This window comes from Schistocerca nitens, chromosome 3 (assembly GCF_023898315.1).
Source record: "Schistocerca nitens isolate TAMUIC-IGC-003100 chromosome 3, iqSchNite1.1, whole genome shotgun sequence".
Lineage (NCBI taxonomy): Eukaryota > Metazoa > Arthropoda > Insecta > Orthoptera > Acrididae > Schistocerca > Schistocerca nitens.
This window is the reverse complement of record NC_064616.1, coordinates 922,699,436-922,718,085: the sequence shown is the minus strand read 5'-3', so window position 1 is coordinate 922,718,085 and position 18,650 is coordinate 922,699,436.

Below are 18,650 nucleotides of genomic sequence, written 5' to 3'. Positions count from 1 at the left end.
TGATCACAGCCAAAACGCCAATACAGTTCACAGAAAATACTAATGCAGCCCTCAAAGACGTTCAGATGTGGTCACTGAAAAATAAAGTAACTTCAAATGTAAAGAAAACTAATTGTATGTACTTCCAGTTGAATAAAAGACACAATGATGATAAATTAACAGTTAACGGTGATGAAGTAGAATGTGTACTGAATACCAGATTTTTGGGTTGAAGGTAGATTGTCAGTTAAAATGGACAGAACATGTAAAAGCTTGAAGTAAGAAACTATCCACAGCATGTTATGCTCTATGAATACTTGCACCATCCGGCGGTGCGGGGTCGGTCGTCTTCGTTCTCTCTATTACTTATCGAAAGTCCACCTACCCCGATATTCCTTTCTTTCGACGTCCCTTCACTCTGTAGTTGCAGATACGTGCTAGGCAGTGTGAAGCAGCCTTGATGAAACCACTACCTAATACCCATCACACAGAGGTGGCGTAACTCCAGTTAAAAGTCAGTTCCTAAAAGTTCATATTTAAAAAATCGGATCTTCGAAGGATGTAGTCTACTTGCAGAAAGTATTTACAAAATAGATAGAATCAGATTTTTTATTCATATAGAAACACATGAAATGGCTATTAACTCCATATTTAATATAGTAAACTCTATCCTTCAAAATTCACTGTCTGTACAAAAAATTTTCACTCGAAAAGCAGCCAGAATTTTTGCAAGTCAGACCTGACTAATTTTCACGATCTAACAGTCACAGACCCACCACTCTTCATGAGTTAAACATTCGGTGATTTCAGTGGTCTTCTTAGTAAGAAGTGATCGCCAAACTATTCCTTACAGAGCACGAAATATGCCACACAGAACTGTTACTATAACCAGAAAGTTCACACGCTCACAAATCTCCAACTATTTAATTTAGAAACACCAAACTTTCATTAAAATGTTCGTAACTCCAGTCGCCTCAGTCACGACACGTTCTACCTGGACTGAACTCACTAGTTCCTCATCTTACAGACTATTTTTAAGGAGCAATCTAACATGGTGTTATCCATAGGCCGGTTAGCAAGCAACTACTTCCAGCTCCTCTACTCTCTGCCCACCTTACTATATTCATGCGGGAACAGCTTAATTCTGATTGGCTGTTGATCTAAACGACCAATTAGAATGTCCCTTCCAGATCACTCTCACGGCAAAACTTGCCTTATCCAGTAACTAATCTGATAGTAATTAACATCATTAAAACTTCAATTTCTAGTACATTGTTTAATCAAAATAAGCAAAGTTCAGTACATTCCCCAAATTGATAAACAAACTTATTCTGCCTCTAACTTTCGTTCTGGCTGCTTTTATACAAAAGCAAGCTCACACTGACATACATCATTTAAATCATGGTGGCACCATAACTTTCCCACGCTTCCTTTGTACAAGGTCTTACATAAAATCACATTAATTTTTAACCTATGTCCCACATATACTCTCTCAATCATTATCATGCACTCACAAAAAACAGTTACCAGCAAATAATGATTTTTGAACGATTTTTGTATTATATAATATAAAGTAACAAATGTTTTGATAAGAAAATTCAAATTAATTGATTTTATGCATTGATAACTTTGTAATGGTTTCAAATGATACTGAAGGTCAATTTGTTATTGTCCCTAACTGGGTTTTAAAACATAAGCGTCAGTTTTAGGACTTTTAGGTAATTTTCTTTATCTCTGGAACGAAAATAAATAAAAATCTGAAATTTTGGCCGCATCAGTCTATTAATAACAAAAGGCTGTGTACCAGATTTGAACAAAATGGAATAATAAATAATATGGATTATTTAGATTCATAGAGAGTATGAATTTTCGCACCGACCAAATGTTAGTCTATGCAGTTCTCACAGTAGGCAGTGTCAGCTGTGCTGTGAACAAAGCAAAAAAAAACTTAGACATCCTGGAGCCACCAAAGTACCAAAAGGCTACATGCCTTGCTGCAACGAATGTCATCTCATAATACCTTGCTATATTACACACTCCCTATGAACCTAAAATAACTTTTAATTGCATTTAAGGTTCTTTAATTGATCCGACAAATTTAACTATGAGATTTCTAATGGAAATTGTTCCCACTTACAATTTTTTTCAAGTGAATGAAATACCAAAATTCCTTGACAGTCTTGTACAATGTTACACGAGATTTCAAAAGCTTTGAATTGATAGTGAACATCAAAACTGATTTACAAGATTTCCTTTTTTCCTTCAGAAATAATATCTTTTGTACAATTCTGAATTTTAACATTTTTCAAAAAATGTTATTTATTACAGCATTTACATTAGTAAATATTAACTTTTCCTCGAAATTAAATTTTTCTTTGAAGAATTACTTTACAAATTACTATATTGTTTTGAAATGAATTAAACACTTTACAGTTGCTATGTTAGCGTTCCTGAAACCTAATATACTATTTTAACAGCTTTGGGTAGCGTCCTTTTTAAATATTAAAAAACACTGACTTTCTATAGCAGCACTGGGGTATAACAATTTTCTTTTTCACACTTACACTTGGATTGTTTTAAAGGCCCTTCACTGTGATACAGCGTCCAGCCCTCAGACTTAAGCTTTCTTTCTTATAGTCTCATATGAGGTTTCTCCAAATTTCGTACCTGTGACGTACAGTACATCTAAGCCGCAATTTTTAATTTCTGCACCCTAATTTTACACATATACATGTATCATAGTTCTTATTTTTTTCTCAAATTTAAAGGAAAAACTTTGTGAGGAACATTCCAGGATTTTAGTGTACTCAAAAATTACTGCTTATTTGCCCAAAACTTTTTTTTCAAGAACACTCAATATTCATAGAAATTCAATATCATTTATCAAATAGTCCTCTATAGTACTAATTATTTTCAGAAAAGAATTAATTAACCATTATTCAGAAATAATAACAGTTCCCAAATTGTCACTATTACTTCACGTTTTTTCAAAAAATCATTATAAGTATTTTATAGTGAGAGAATTCCTAAGCAAGTTCCTGCTGAAAACAATACATATTCCTATATAAGCAAGTCAAAAATTTGCAGACATTTTCTTCATTAACTTTTTCTTCAGAAAAAATATTTACTTCACAGTTACTGTTAAAATCTCTTGACATTACTTAAAATAAGCTATTATATACATAGAACGCAAAATAACTGGAAATTTGAAAATATTTATGCCAACTTATGTGGCTCTCAAAAACACATCAGATATATAACCTATTTACTGACTTCTACTAGGCATATTCCTTATTCTTCTTACCACAAACATCTTCCAACATCATTTCCATATGTTCTGAAATTGGTTTGCAAATCACTTATTACATAGTCACATTACATTACTCCTTTCAGTATCCCTTTTCTCATCACTTTCATACCACATTCATTCATGTTAATTTTTAGTCATCATTTAATTCCTAAAATATTTTTCTTTTACCCATTCTCTTATTTTCTGATGGCATTTAGTCTTTATGTAAATTTTATGTACATTATTTTCTACAATAGGGAAGAAGGAAAGAAAATAGTAAAAAGTTCCTAATGATGAAGAGTTAGGTTGACAATATGAAACGAAAAGGAAATAATATTGTCAACAACTTGGGATGCCTGATGTTCGTCAAACACCTGACGATGCTAAGATTAGGTGCCCCCTGAGGCCAGTTAGTTACTACTGTTCCTGTCATCCATCTATATGTACTTATACCAATCACTGGTATTTCGCAATCCCTTTATCTCAGAAGGATCTACTTCCTTACTTTCGCCATACTCATTATACGTCACAATATCCTCTTTCTTTCTGCAGTAACATATAGGCATGCCAATTTACTTGTCGGATTCATATTGCCTTTTTCAATAAAAGGAATAGCTACAGTTCTTCCCTGTACCACAAGAGCCATTTCATTACATCCAAAATCCACTTTCCCTTGATACTTTTGTAAGAAATCTGTTCCCACCAACATTTTCAAACTTCAGTCATTTATTATTAAAATGTTTTAGTAGAATAATTTGTATGTTCTGACTCACTAACCCAATGTTAAAATAAACACTATATTTTATATATAACACAACCGATTTATTTAAAATTAAATTAAAAATTCGGTATATATAATTAAATCAACCGCTTTTGTTAACGTTAACTAAGTACCGTTTTTTTTGACAATATCATAACTAAACACATTGAACAACTGATTTCTAAGTTCATTACTTAATTTACTACTTGATTGTAGCATAATAACAAGTATTAGTTAATAAAAGTAAGTTATTATTTCAAAAATCACATTGTGAATACAAGTAAATATTTAAAATATATTAATTAAAACAAAAATACATTATTTAAAAAAATCTCATTGTGAATGTAAGTAAATTAATTAAAATGAATTAGTTAATAAAAAACATTATTTTAAAAAATCGCATTGTAAACTTCTATATCATGAAATTCATTATTTCTATTTTTAAGTTCCTTCTGTCCCTTATATTTCAATTTCATTTGTCCTTTTTTTATTATTTCACAATCTAATTCATCAATTAATTTAGAAAATCCATTTGGTAAAATATCTTTAAAATCATTATTAAGTTCCAGACATAGTTGTTCTCCAAATCCAGTATATAGATATACATATACTCAAAGTTCATAATATTATATAAAAAATTTATCTCTAGCTCATTTACTTTTCTAATTTCTTTAGAAAGACATAAATTATTTTGCCTCTCGATTAAAGTAGTTTCCATTGAAATAGAGATAAATTTTATTAGTTTTACAGAAGTAAATTTGAGGTTTATATTAAACATATATTAAAAAATTGTAATTTTGAACATATAGCTAAATTATTCATTTAAAATTACCCTTTTTTTATAAATCTAATTAAATATTATTTCTTATAAATGGAAAACAAATTAGAAATGTAAGTTAAAGCAAAAGATACTTATGCACTAATTGAGCAATGTGAAAAAGATATTGATTATCCTGTTTGCTTAAGTGATGAAAGTAATCAATTTTTGAAACAAATTGCAATCATATTTTTCATAAAGAATGTATTGATGAATGGTTAAAGGAAGAAGAAAATAATTCATTTTCTAGAACTATTAATAAGAATAAAGTACAAGAAAGAGTTAACATAGTTAATATTTTTGTTTTGATTAATGTTCAAAATGAAATAGCAATTTTTGGTGATCCAGCATATCGTTATGATTAGGATTAATTAAATATTTAAATTATAAAAATCAACTTTTTCATAAATATAATAAGTTTATTATATATAAATGGAACAAGTTCAAGAAGAATCTTATATAAAAACTAAATTTTGTAGATATTGTAATACAGATAAACCAATTGAAAATTTTACTTCACAAAAAAATACAAAAGATCGTTATAGAACTATATGTAGACCATGTATAAATAAATATCATGTACAAAATTACAATAAAAATCGAATTCCTTGTGTATGTGGAAAAAGTCTTGCTAAATATTACTCAAACAGCATTTACAACGAAATCCAAATGAAGACCATTCAAAAATATTATGAACAATGGATAATGAAAAATATTTAAATTGTTTCGCAATGAATCATTCACATACTGATAAACATAATAATAAATGTAAGAAATGAACTTTGGAATATATTAAGAATAAGAAAACTAAAGAAGAAGAGGCATCTTGAACTATATGAATAATTATCTATAAAATGATAATAATACTTTCTCATTAATTAAAAAATTCATTAAAACTATTTTTTAACACTAATTGTTGTTAAATTAATTTACCAATGTTTGAATATGAACTGTTAAACTAAATAATAAAATAATTCTCCTTTCGGTAATTATCTATTGAATAATAATACTTATCCATGTATTAAATAATAATCATTTTATTAAATACTACTTTGTACAAACCAAATGGTTTTTTTGTAATAAATAAAAGAGCAAATGGGAAGCTACATGACTGCTCAACAACTAGAACAATATATTGTTTCTAAACTTCGTGAATTTTGTAAAATAAATAATTTATGAGGATATTCCAATTTAGGTTAAAGCTGATTTAATTACATTTATTATTAGTAATCGTTCAATAATTGTTAGAAATCATACATTCTTTTGAAATAATATGTCTGATGTAAATGAAATTATACAAAAACGTTAAAAAAATAATAAATCTCATGTAAGTGCAAATTATGAAAATTATATAACTGAAGTGATTAAAAATTATACAAATATTGTTTAAATTTATATACCTGAAGAATTAAGTGAAAACCAAGAGATAGTAATATAATTAAAGATTAGTTACTTGAAAAAGCATTTCAAAATAGACTACAAACAACATATTTCGAAATAGTATAGATATACTTGATCCTCATCATTTCTGAAACAACAGTACAAACAAAAAATTTTTAAACTGTTAAGGAATATTTAAAAGTACATAATGGTTCAAAAATAAATTTTAATTTATATTATGAATGTAACTACAAACAAATCAAATAATTGAAATAGTTCAAGAATTAGGACAACAAACAGGAAACAAGACAATTTTGTCATAAAGATATTAATAAAAAGTTAAACAAACTAAAAGAGATATTTTAGAAAAATACATAATTTTCCAGCACAAGGATCAGGATGGTCATTAAGAAGAAGTATTGGTTTGCAACTTACAATCAATAAATATATTCCACTAAGAGGGTCATCTTATATTGATTTACCTGAAGTATAAAAAAAATCTATATATGTAAAAAATAATGATGAAATGTGTTTTTATGGTCTATAAAATCACCTTTTTTCCTGGAGATAAAAATGCTTAAAGAATAAGAAAATATAAAGATGTTGGTCTTGATCTTGATAAAAAAACTTGACAATATTGAATTTCCTGTATTAGTTGCTCATATTCCAAGAGTAGATAATATAATTAATGTATCTATAAAAGTTAATTCATTTGATGATGATTATGAAAAATATGAATTTTATCCATTACAAATAACAAAATTTAAAAAAACATGTAAATCAACTTTATTTTAAGAAAGATAATAAATCACAGAATTGTTATATGAAAAAATTATCTAGGCTTGTATCAAGTCAAATGAGTAAACATACTGAAGTAAAATTTAAATGTGATTTTTGTTTACTACATTTAAATAGTAAAGAAAAATTAGAAAGTCATACACCAAATTGTTTAATTAACAAAACATTAACAGTTGAAATGCCAAATTAAGGAGAATGTGTATATTTCCTCAAGTATCAATATACACAAAAGTTTTATTTTTCATTTTTGCTAATTTTCGAAGTTTAATTTTAAATAATGATAATTGTAACCCAAAACCAGAAAAACTTTATACAATGAAATATCAAAAACTAGAACATAGTGGGTTTGGTTATTATATTAATTATATAAATAGACATTATAAAGATCCCTTTCTTTATAGAGAACCAAATTGACATAAAAAAATTATTAATGTACAAAACAAGAAGTTGAAGAAATGAAACCATTTACATTTGAAGAAAACATGATACATAATAATTCTATAATTTGTACATTGTGTACATGTACATATAGAATAAGCAATAAGAAAGTTCGTCATCATGATCATCTAAATGCAAAAGATTATGCTCCATTGTGTAATAATTGTAATTTAAAACTAAAACAACCTGCTTATGTAACTACTTTTTTGCATAATTTATCTGGTTCTGATTCTGGTCTTTTTGTAAAAGAACTTGGTTATGATAGTAAAGAATTAGAATTAATACCAAACACTGAAAATAAATACATTAGTATTGGTAAACATAAAAAAATTAAAAATGAGATTTGTTGATGCAGTTAAACTTATGGCTTCTTCACTTGAAAAACTTTCAACAAATTTAAAGAAAAAGCAATTAAAAACTATTAATTATAGACTTTAGTAACTAGAAAAAGTGTTTATACATTTGATTAAATGGATTCTTGGAAATAATTAGAAGAAGCACAATTACCAACAAAAGGAAAATTTTAAAATAAGTTTAATATTTGTAACAACTAACGAAGATTGTTAACATCCAAAATTAGTTTTGGAAAAAATTCATATAAAAAAATCTTGGTCAATATGATGATTTGTGTCTTAAAACTGGTGTACTATTGTTAAGTTATGTTTATGAAAATTTTTGAAAAAATGAATACAAACATATAATCTGGATCCTTCTTGGTATTTAACAGCTCAAGGTTGATCTTGGGATGCAATGTTAAAAAATACGGACCAAGAACTTGATTTATTATATGATTATGATATGCTTTAATGGGCGAAAAAGGTGTTAGAGGAGGTATTTCTCATTGTTACAAAAAAAATATGTTAAAACAAATAACAAATATTTAAAAGATTTTAAAAATTAAGAATTATCAAATTATATAACATTTCATAGGTGCAAATAAATTATATGCTTATGCGATGAGACAATATTTACCATTCGATGGATTTGAATGGGGTGAACCAAATAATTTCAATTGTCCTAATGTAAATGCTATTTCATACAATTGTGAAAATGGATTTATATCTGAAGTAGATTTAGAATTTCCAAAAGAATTACATGGTTTACATAAACATTTACCATTAGTTCCAAAATCAAAAATAGATTAGTTTCAAATAGTAAAATATGTGATACACTTGTAGCTAAACAAAACTTGGAACTATATTCAATGAAAATGTTGTTACTATTCAAATGAAAAAAATCAAAACCAACATTTGATAAACGTATTTATGTTGGATTAAGTATGCTTCATTTATCTAAAGAATTAATGTATAATTTTCACTATAGGGTTATGAAACCAAAATATGAAGTAAATATTATATTATCAACAAGAAGTTCGATTACTTATAATATTAAAACTGAAGTTTTCTATGAACATATAAATCGGTAATTGATTATTTTGTTACAAGTGATTATCCAACAGAAAATATATGTCTAATGCTCCACAACTAAACAAAAAAGTTTTTTGCAAGATTAAAAATGAATGTATAGGAATAGTAATTGCAGAATAGTGTGGCTTAAGAGAAAAAATGTATGCTTATAAGGATAGTGGAAATATAGAAAGAAATCTAAAGGAATAAGGTTGTTAGTTTAATAATAAAGAGCAATAATGAGAATATAATTTTATTAAAAGTAAATACATGATATAAATACGATTCAAGTAAACAAAAAAACAATAAGTCCTCAAGCAAACAAAAGATATGAGTTGGAAAATAAAATTGATACATTACCATATGGTCATTATAAGTTATTAAAAATATAATAATATTATTTCTATATAAAATTACTTCCCCCATGAACCATGGACCTTACCGTTGGTGGGGAGGCTTGCGTGCCTCAGCGATACAGATGGCCGTACCGTAGGTACAACCGCAACGGAGGGGTATCTGTTGAGAGGCCAGACAAACATGTGGTTCCTGAAGAGGGGCAGCAGCCTTTTCAGTAGTTGCAGGGGCAACAGTCTGGATGATTGACTGATCTGGCCTTGTAACATTAACCAAAACGGCCTTGCTGTGCTGGTACTGCGAACGGCTGAAAGCAAGGGGAAACTACAGCTGTGGAACAAGACTTTTGGTCAGGTGATTACAGGGTTATAAATACAAAATCAAATAGGGGTAATGCAGGAGTAGGTTTAATAATGAATAAAAAAATAGGAGTGCGGGTTAGCTACTACAAACAGCATAGTGAACGCATTATTGTGGCCAAGATAGACACAAGGCCCATGCCTACTACGGTAGTACAAGTTTATATGCCAACTAGCTCTGCAGATGATGAAATGTATGACGAGATAAAAGAAATTATTCAGGTAGTGAAGGGAGACGAAAATTTAATAGTCATGGGTGACTGGAATTCGTCAGTAGGAGAAGGGAGAGAAGGAAACATAGTAGGTGAATATGGATTGGGGGGAAGAAATGAAAGAGGAAGCCGCCTTGTAGAATTTTGCACAGAGCATAACTTAATCATAGCTAACACTTGGTTCAAGAATCATAAAAGAAGGTTGTATACCTGGAAGAATCCTGGAGATACTAATAGGTATCAGATAGATTATATAATGGTAAGACAGAGATTTAGGAACCAGGTTTTAAATTGTAAGACATTTCCAGGGGCAGATGTGGATTCTGACCACAATCTATTGGTTATGAACTGCAGATTGAAACTGAAGAAACTGCAAAAAGTTGGTAATTTAAGGAGATGGGACCTGGATAAACTGAAAGAACCAGAGGTTGTAGAGAGTTTCAGGGAGAGCATAAGGGAACAATTGACAGGAATGGGGGAAAGAAATACAGTAGAAGAAGAATGGGTAGCTCTGAGGGATGAAGTAGTGAAGGCAGCAGAGGATCAAGTAGGTAAAAAGACGAGGGCTAATAGAAATCCTTGGGTAACAGAAGAAATATTGAATTTAATTGATGAAAGGAGAAAATATAAAAATGCAGTAAATGAAGCAGGCAAAAGGGAATACAAACGTCTCAAAAATGAGATCGACAGAAAGTGCAAAATGGCTAAGCAGGGATGGCTAGAGGACAAATGTAAGGATGTAGAGGCTTGTCTCACTAGGGGTAAGATAGATACTGCCTACAGGAAAATTAAAGAGACCTTTGGAGAGAAGAGAACCACTTGTATGAATATCAAGAGCTCAGATGGCAACCCAGTTCTAAGCAAAGAAGGGAAGGCAGAAAGGTGGAAGGAGTATATAGAGGGTTTATACAAGGGCGATGTACTTGAGGACAGTATTATGGAAATGGAAGAGGATGTAGATGAAGATGAAATGGGAGATAAGATACTGCGTGAAGAGTTTGACAGAGCACTGAAAGACCTGAGTCGAAACAAGGCCCCGGGAGTAGACAACATTCCATTAGAACTACTGATGGCCTTGGGAGAGCCAGTCATGACAAAACTCTACCATCTGGTGAGCAAGATGTATGAGACAGGCGAAATACCCACAGACTTCAAGAAGAATATAATAATTCCAATCCCAAAGAAAGCAGGTGTTGACAGATGTGAAAATTACCGAACTATCAGTTTAATAAGTCACAGCTGCAAAATACTAACGCGAATTCTTTACAGACGAATGGAAAAACTGGTAGAAGCGGACCTCGGGGAAGATCAGTTTGTATTCCGTAGAAATGTTGGAACACGTGAGGCAATACTAACCTTACGACTTATCTTAGAAGAAAGATTAAGAAAAGGCAAACCTACGTTTCTAGCATTTGTAGACCTAGAGAAAGCTTTTGACCACGTTAACTGGAATACTCTCTTTCAAATTCTGAAGGTGGCAGGGGTAAAATACAGGGAGCGAAAGGCTATTTACAATTTGTACAGAAACCAGATGGCAGTTATAAGAGTCGAGGGGCATGAAAGGGAAGCAGTGGTTGGGAAAGGAGTGAGACAGGGTTGTAGCCTCTCCCCGATGTTATTCAATCTGTATATTGAGCAAGCAGTAAAGGAAACAAAAGAAAAATTCGGAGTAGGTATTAAAATTCATGGAGAAGAAGTAAAAACTTTGAGATTTGCCGATGACATTGTAATTCTGTCAGAGACAGCAAAGGACTTGGAAGAGCAGTTGAACGGAATGGACAGTGCCTTGAAAGGAGGACATAAGATGAACATCAACAAAAGCAAAACGAGGATAATGGAATGTAGTCAAATTAAATCGGGTGATGCTGAGGGAATTAGATTAGGAAATGAGACACTTAAAGTAGTAAAAGAGTTTTGCTATTTAGGGAGTAAAATAACTGATGATGGTCGAAGTAGAGAGGATATAAAATGTAGACTGGCAATGGCAAGGAAATCGTTTCTGAAGAAGAGAAATTTGTTAACATCGAGTATAGATTTAAGTGTCAGGAAGTCGTTTCTGAAAGTATTTGTATGGAGTGAAACATGGACGATAACCAGTTTGGACAAGAAGAGAATAGACGCTTTCGAAATGTGGTGCTACAGAAGAATGCTGAAGATAAGGTGGGTAGATCACGTAGCTAATGAGGAGGTATTGAATAGGATTGGGGAGAAGAGAAGTTTGTGGCACAACTTGACTAGAAGAAGGGATCGGTTGGTAGGACATGTTTTGAGGCATCAAGGGATCACAAATTTAGCATGGGAGGGTAGCGTGGAGGGTAAAAATCGTAGAGGGAGACCAAGAGATGACTACACTAAGCAGATTCAGAAGGATGTAGGTTGCAGTAGGTACTGGGAGATGAAGAAGCTTGCACAGGATAGAGTAGCATGGAGAGCTGCATCAAACCAGTCTCAGGACTGAAGACCACAACAACAACAACAACATATAAAATTAATAAAATTATTTCAATATAAATTTAATAAAAAAATTTCATATACAAAATCAGTTTCATTAAATGGAAACCTTTTACTAACATCAAATTAAACACGAAAATTTTTGTATACAAAAACTACAAACATTGAATGATAAGAACAATTAAATAATTAAAGTGAAAAAGATGATAGCTTTAAAAGTAAAGATAAACCTATTAATGTAAAAGATGAAAGAATTAAAATAAAAATGAAATAAATGAACTACAAGATGATCAAATTCAAATTTTATGGAAATCTTTCAAACTTATGTAAAAAAATTGAGTGTTATACTAAATAGTAAATTAATTCTTTTAAAAAACTAATATTATTAAAACTAATTCATTTTTAAAATAAATAATAAACTAGCTGTTAATAAAATTACTTTTTCTTTATTTATCCAATTTTGTGAATTATCAAAACTTAAACATAAAACATAAACTTGATTATCTTTCTTTTTTTAACCCATATTCAACTAAGTATACATCTGGGTATTTTACTTACTGTAGTTCCTATTCTAAAAATTGCATATGTAGCTAATATTTATATGTAATTGGATTAGAATACATAACATCTTCAATTTCAACAATTTCTGTTTACCATTTGGCTATATATCCTTTTTCTAAAAGACCTCTAAGTTTACTACTTCTAACTTTATCACCTTTTTTAAATTTAGCATTTTCATTAGAAATAATATTAAATGTTCTTTAATTTTTTTCATTAACTTCTATTGTTTACAAACAACTTAACAATGTTTTGTGTTATTGTATTCATCAATTTGATTCTTAACTTATTTCACCATTTATAATTTCATTGGAAAGCAAATTTCTTCCACATTTTTTCTTTAAGTATTCTGTTGTGAAGTTCACAACAGATGCTCTTAATTCTGAAGAAGATGAATAATGATTAATGTTATATTTCTTCACGAATTCTTGAAAATCTTTGTTATAAGATTCTTTACCATTATCTGTTTAGAAAGTATTTGGTTTTCTAATCATAAAAATTTTTTGAAAACCAACAACTATATTTTTAGCTTTTTTATCTTTAATAGGAACAGCAAAAGCATATTTTGAAAAACATCTATTATTGTTAATGAATGTTTGTATCCTATATTTATTTTTGTAATTCCTGAATCCAGTTCAACTAGATGGGCTTCCCTTAAATTATCTATATTAAAAGAAACAACATTTCTTCTTTACTAATTTTATTCTAATTGGCTTATGTACGTCATTATAATTTCTTCAAGAATATTATTTAAACCTTGACCTTTTACAAATTTTTTTAACAAATTTACTCTCTTTAGGTATACAAATTTAAAAAATACCTTCAATTTTTTCTCTGCCATTTTCAGTTGTTACTCTATTTAGATTACGAGTTTCTGTAAATTTTTTGCACTTTAAACAAAAACTGTGAAAGTCATGTGAAATATGACTTTATATATATATATATATATATATATATATATATATATATATATATATATATATATATGAACTTATATAGATTAAAATATTTAATAATGTTAAAATTAATGATATGATTTTAATACTTATTGGTCGACAACTGCTTTTTTGTCTAAGCTTTTATTAATTGCTGAACCTGATGATTTCTACTGAATCAAATTTATCTAATGCATGAAAGAGTTCTTTTCATATTGTTTATTTCTTTATTATAATGTGCCATAATACCATCCATAATACAATTTCTTTGCTTTAAATCGAAAAGAAACTTCTTATAATTTTCTTTCTTAACAATGTTATTAAATCATGTTTAAATGTTTGTATATTAAGTTATTGTAATATATCTTTTTTCTAAGTATTGTTTGTTACCTACATATTTTGCAGCAATTAGATTATTTACATTAACAAGCCCTCATCTTTATAACCAAATTAACCCTTAGTTATTTGACAATAATATCAAATTCTTATGAAATTGATAAATTACATTAGTAATCTTTGGATCTATTGATAATTGGAGTTGTTTAATACTATTTTCAATTTTTTCAATTTTTCGTAAATTGAATGTAGGTGTATTCATTACTTGATCATTTTTTTTGTATCTTATATTTAAAAATTTCCACTTATTAAATCTGAAATAGCTACAAAATTATAATTCTCACATAGCAATTTTAAAACTAATACCCATAAACGACCAAATATTACTTCATCAAAATTTTGTATTCTTTCTGTACTGCAGTATAGTTAATTTTTTCGTAAAAAGTTAACTAATTATTTTGGTATATTTCCACCAAATGAATCAAAAAACAAATTTGTAATCATTATTTTTATAATAACAAATCTAATGGGTACCAGGATTATCAGATGTATCTAAATTGTCTATACCGAATTCAATTTTTAGTGGCTTATTTACAAATTCATCAGTTGTGTTAGAACCCCAAAAATGTTTACTATTTTATTGTTTGGCATGTTTTTCGATATCAAAATTACTTAATCTTCTAGGATAATTATCAATTAATTATTGAAATTTTTTGTTTTCTTTAAACCATTACCAATCTTTTTTCCATTACCAAACTTTTTTCCATTTCTAAGTTGTCTTTTTTTATTTTTGGTTAATACCACATTTGCAATTGCTGTTGATTCTCCAGCTAATGAACCAATTGTTGCTAAAAAAGTTAATGCAACTAATAATAATAATAAATTCAACCTTCATGTTGTGTCATTCTTTTAACATCATAATTTTTGTTACATATTCAATAATTTTTAACAACAGGAATAGCTAATGTAACAAGGAAATTTCCACCAACATTCTTTTCTTTTTTCCTTTATTGAACATCTGCTAAAAATGGTCCAATTGCATTTAATTTTTCGTTATTTCACTTTAATTTAATTAACTTTAGTTTAGTTTTAATACTAGGTAGAAAAGTATAATCAATTGTATAATTATTCATTTATATAGTAAAAAATTTTATAAAAATTTTTATATAGATTAAGTTTTATATAGTTAAAAATTTATAAAGTTATTATATTATTTAAAAAACGTATAAAGATTTTTAAATAGTTAAAAACTTTAAAAATATTTTATATATAGTTTATAAATTTATAAAGACTTCTATAACCCCCAACCATATTCATCAATATTAACATTAATTTCCATACCTAATTTTCTTTTTCCATCTAACAGTTGTTGCTGCAACTCTTTCACCAAAGATGTTTCATTTCCATACATTCTTCCTTTAACAGCTAATTAATGTTCTTCATCAGCTATACATATTTTTTCTAAATCTTTATTATCTCTATAAGCAATATCGTGTTTTTCAAATTTCATCTAATGGATTTATACCTTTATCACCTTAAGCTAATCTTTCTTCTTATTTTGTATGTGGACCATAATAATTAAAACCTGGATATTGCATTTCAAATGGTAATTTGTTAATTAAAGCATTTACTAATCATTTTCCATATTTCTCACTTTTCCAAAATGTATGTGAAGACTATTTAAAAATCTAAATAAATACGGAATTCCTTTTGGATTATCAATTATAAAATCACTACATTTATATGTTAACATTACGGTGATACTAAAATTTTTCATTATGATAATTTTTATTTCCAGCTAGTTCTTCACCATGAATTACTGCTAATCTATCGATTAATTGTCTAATGTCAATTAACCAAATATATTCAATTGATTTATCTGTATATTTTCAACTAAATCTCCATCTATTTTTGGTTTTTCAGGAGAACTATTATCTGAAGAAATTATAGTTGATTTTCGTCTTCAGTTTGTAAAATAACCATGAACAATTGCTTTTCTTAAATAATTATATTTATTACCTCTCCTTGAACATATTTTATTCTGATTATTATCAGAATACATAGCTCCTGAAATATATAATATATCAGCATTATTTGATAAATCTATGTCATCAAACTTTTCATCTATAGTAGTTTATTTTTCAACTAAAAGTCTCATTAATCCTTCATATGTTTTTTAACCAATTTTTAATTTATCACCATTAAATTATACAGTTAAATTACCAACATATTTAACATACCTACAGGTTTTAAACCAAATACTTTACCTTCACTATGATTAATGTACTTAAACATTCTTTCACTAACATTATTCTTCTTAGTTTTGTTTATCTTTTTACTGTCTTTTTGTTCTTGGTATTTATTAAATGCATCTTGAATTTCTGTCACTTAATGTATAATCACATTTTCCAGGAATATAATCAAACCAAACTGTTCATTTGTTAATTGTTGATTAATCTTCAAAATCTTCTATATTCTGATGATATAGAATCATTGGTTTTTCAACTTCTCTATTTTCTCCAACTGCATTTAAAATATTGTCACCTTCCCTTCAATAACTTGATTTACTTTTTCAATAGTATCAACAACCGGTTGATTTTTCTTTTTATATTTCCCATATTCTGTTCGAGGTTGTTTTTTCCAATGCTTACATTTATCTTTTAGATTTTCAGCTTTCTTTATATTTTGTTTAACTTGTTTAACAAATTTTTCATCATACTTTGCAAACATTTATTAATGAAGAAAAAACATTAATTATGTTTATGTTTATGTTTATGTTAAAGTTAATGTAAATGTAAATGTTAAAGATCAACTTAAAGCTAATGTTAATGATAAAGTTCACATTTAATGTTTTTATTTAATGTTTAATGTTTTTATTTAATGTTTATGTTGTTAATAAATGTTGTACATTATTTCTAAACTTACCTTTCTTTAATTTTCTTGACATAACTATTCTTAAGAAACCAAAGTCAGCATTCCAACATTTACTTCATATTTCTTTAAAAGTACTAAACTTTAAATCTCCGCCAACAAATTCGTGGTAAATATGGTTTAAATTGGTATCATCTTGTCTAGAAATATTTAAAAAATTAAGATTTTCTGTAACTAAGAATTTTGGTATTTTTGAATAAGATTGTGCAAAATAAAAAAAAATCTGTATATTTGTGTCTCCCCCAGTAAAATATTCTCTTACAATATCTTGATTTCCTAAAATAAAATCATCAAATACAACAACTGAATATATTCACATTCACCTTAAGGAATAATTTCCCCATTATTTTCAAAAAAATACAGTGTTTTCATTAATTTTTACTTCAATGTTTCATACTGTTTTATAAATTCTTGATATTTTGATTGTTCTAAACATTTTGAATAAACATACAAATGTTTAATTTTATTCCAGTTTAACGCTTGTGGAGCTAAAACATAATTATCAATCATTACTGTTGGTTTTCCATAACCACTTGGTCCAATTAATGCACATCTTATAGAATTTGGTAAACGTTGTCCATGTTTGTTTTTTTTTAAATTATTTTCTGGGATTCTTACTTTAGGTTTACAATCTGTTTTGTTGATTTGTTAATATTTTTTCATTTATTAATAATTATTCATTTATTAATATGTTTTACATTTATTAATAATTTTTAATAGTAAATGAGGAGATTATTTTAACTTAGTGATAAATCCCTTAAACTTAGAAAAAGATTAACTAATGTTTCATAAGTTGGTATTTACTCAACTTTTTTAACACCAAGTATTACAACGAAAAATAACAAACTTTATAGTGATGGAGAAACAATAGAAACACCTTTAGGTCAATATAGTTTTAAAAATTTTTAAAAATTTATAGTTTTGAAAAAAACCAATATACACATTAAAGCTGATGGAATTTTACACAGAATTGTTATTGAGAGTGATGTAAAATTGTATATGGATATAGCATATACTATTGAAAGTTTAATTGGTTTTATTAAAAGATTTGCTGAAGCTAATGAAAACGTTACAGCTAAAGATACTCCTAAAACAATTCCTTTTGAACGAATAGATATAAATTTTAATCTTGTTGATGGAATTTATTAGAAATGTAATGATCATATTCATAAAGAAATTAATATCATTGCTTCATTTAAACATAATGCAAATTTTGTGGACCAGTAATTTATGAGGCAAATTATTCTGTAAATGTTCCAATTTTTAGTACAATTCACGTTTTAGAAGTTACTATTCCTGTTGAAAATGATAATTTAATTGACTTTAATGGTGATACTGTAACAGTTATTTTGAAAATATCTTAATACATATTTTCCTTAATAAATAAGTTATTGCTAAAACAATAATGAATAAAATTTAATGTTATCAGTTTTGTTCATTTCTTGTTAATGAGAAAACTAAAATAATTTAAATTTTCGTAACAAAGATACAGAAATTAAAATAAATATTCGTGAGGTTTGGCTACAACCAAATCATGCACAATTACACACGAATTTTAGTATTATTGAAAATGATGGCACAGATTATCCAACTTATGACGGAAAATCAAACAAAAATTAATTGATAATAATGTAACTAAATTTTTGA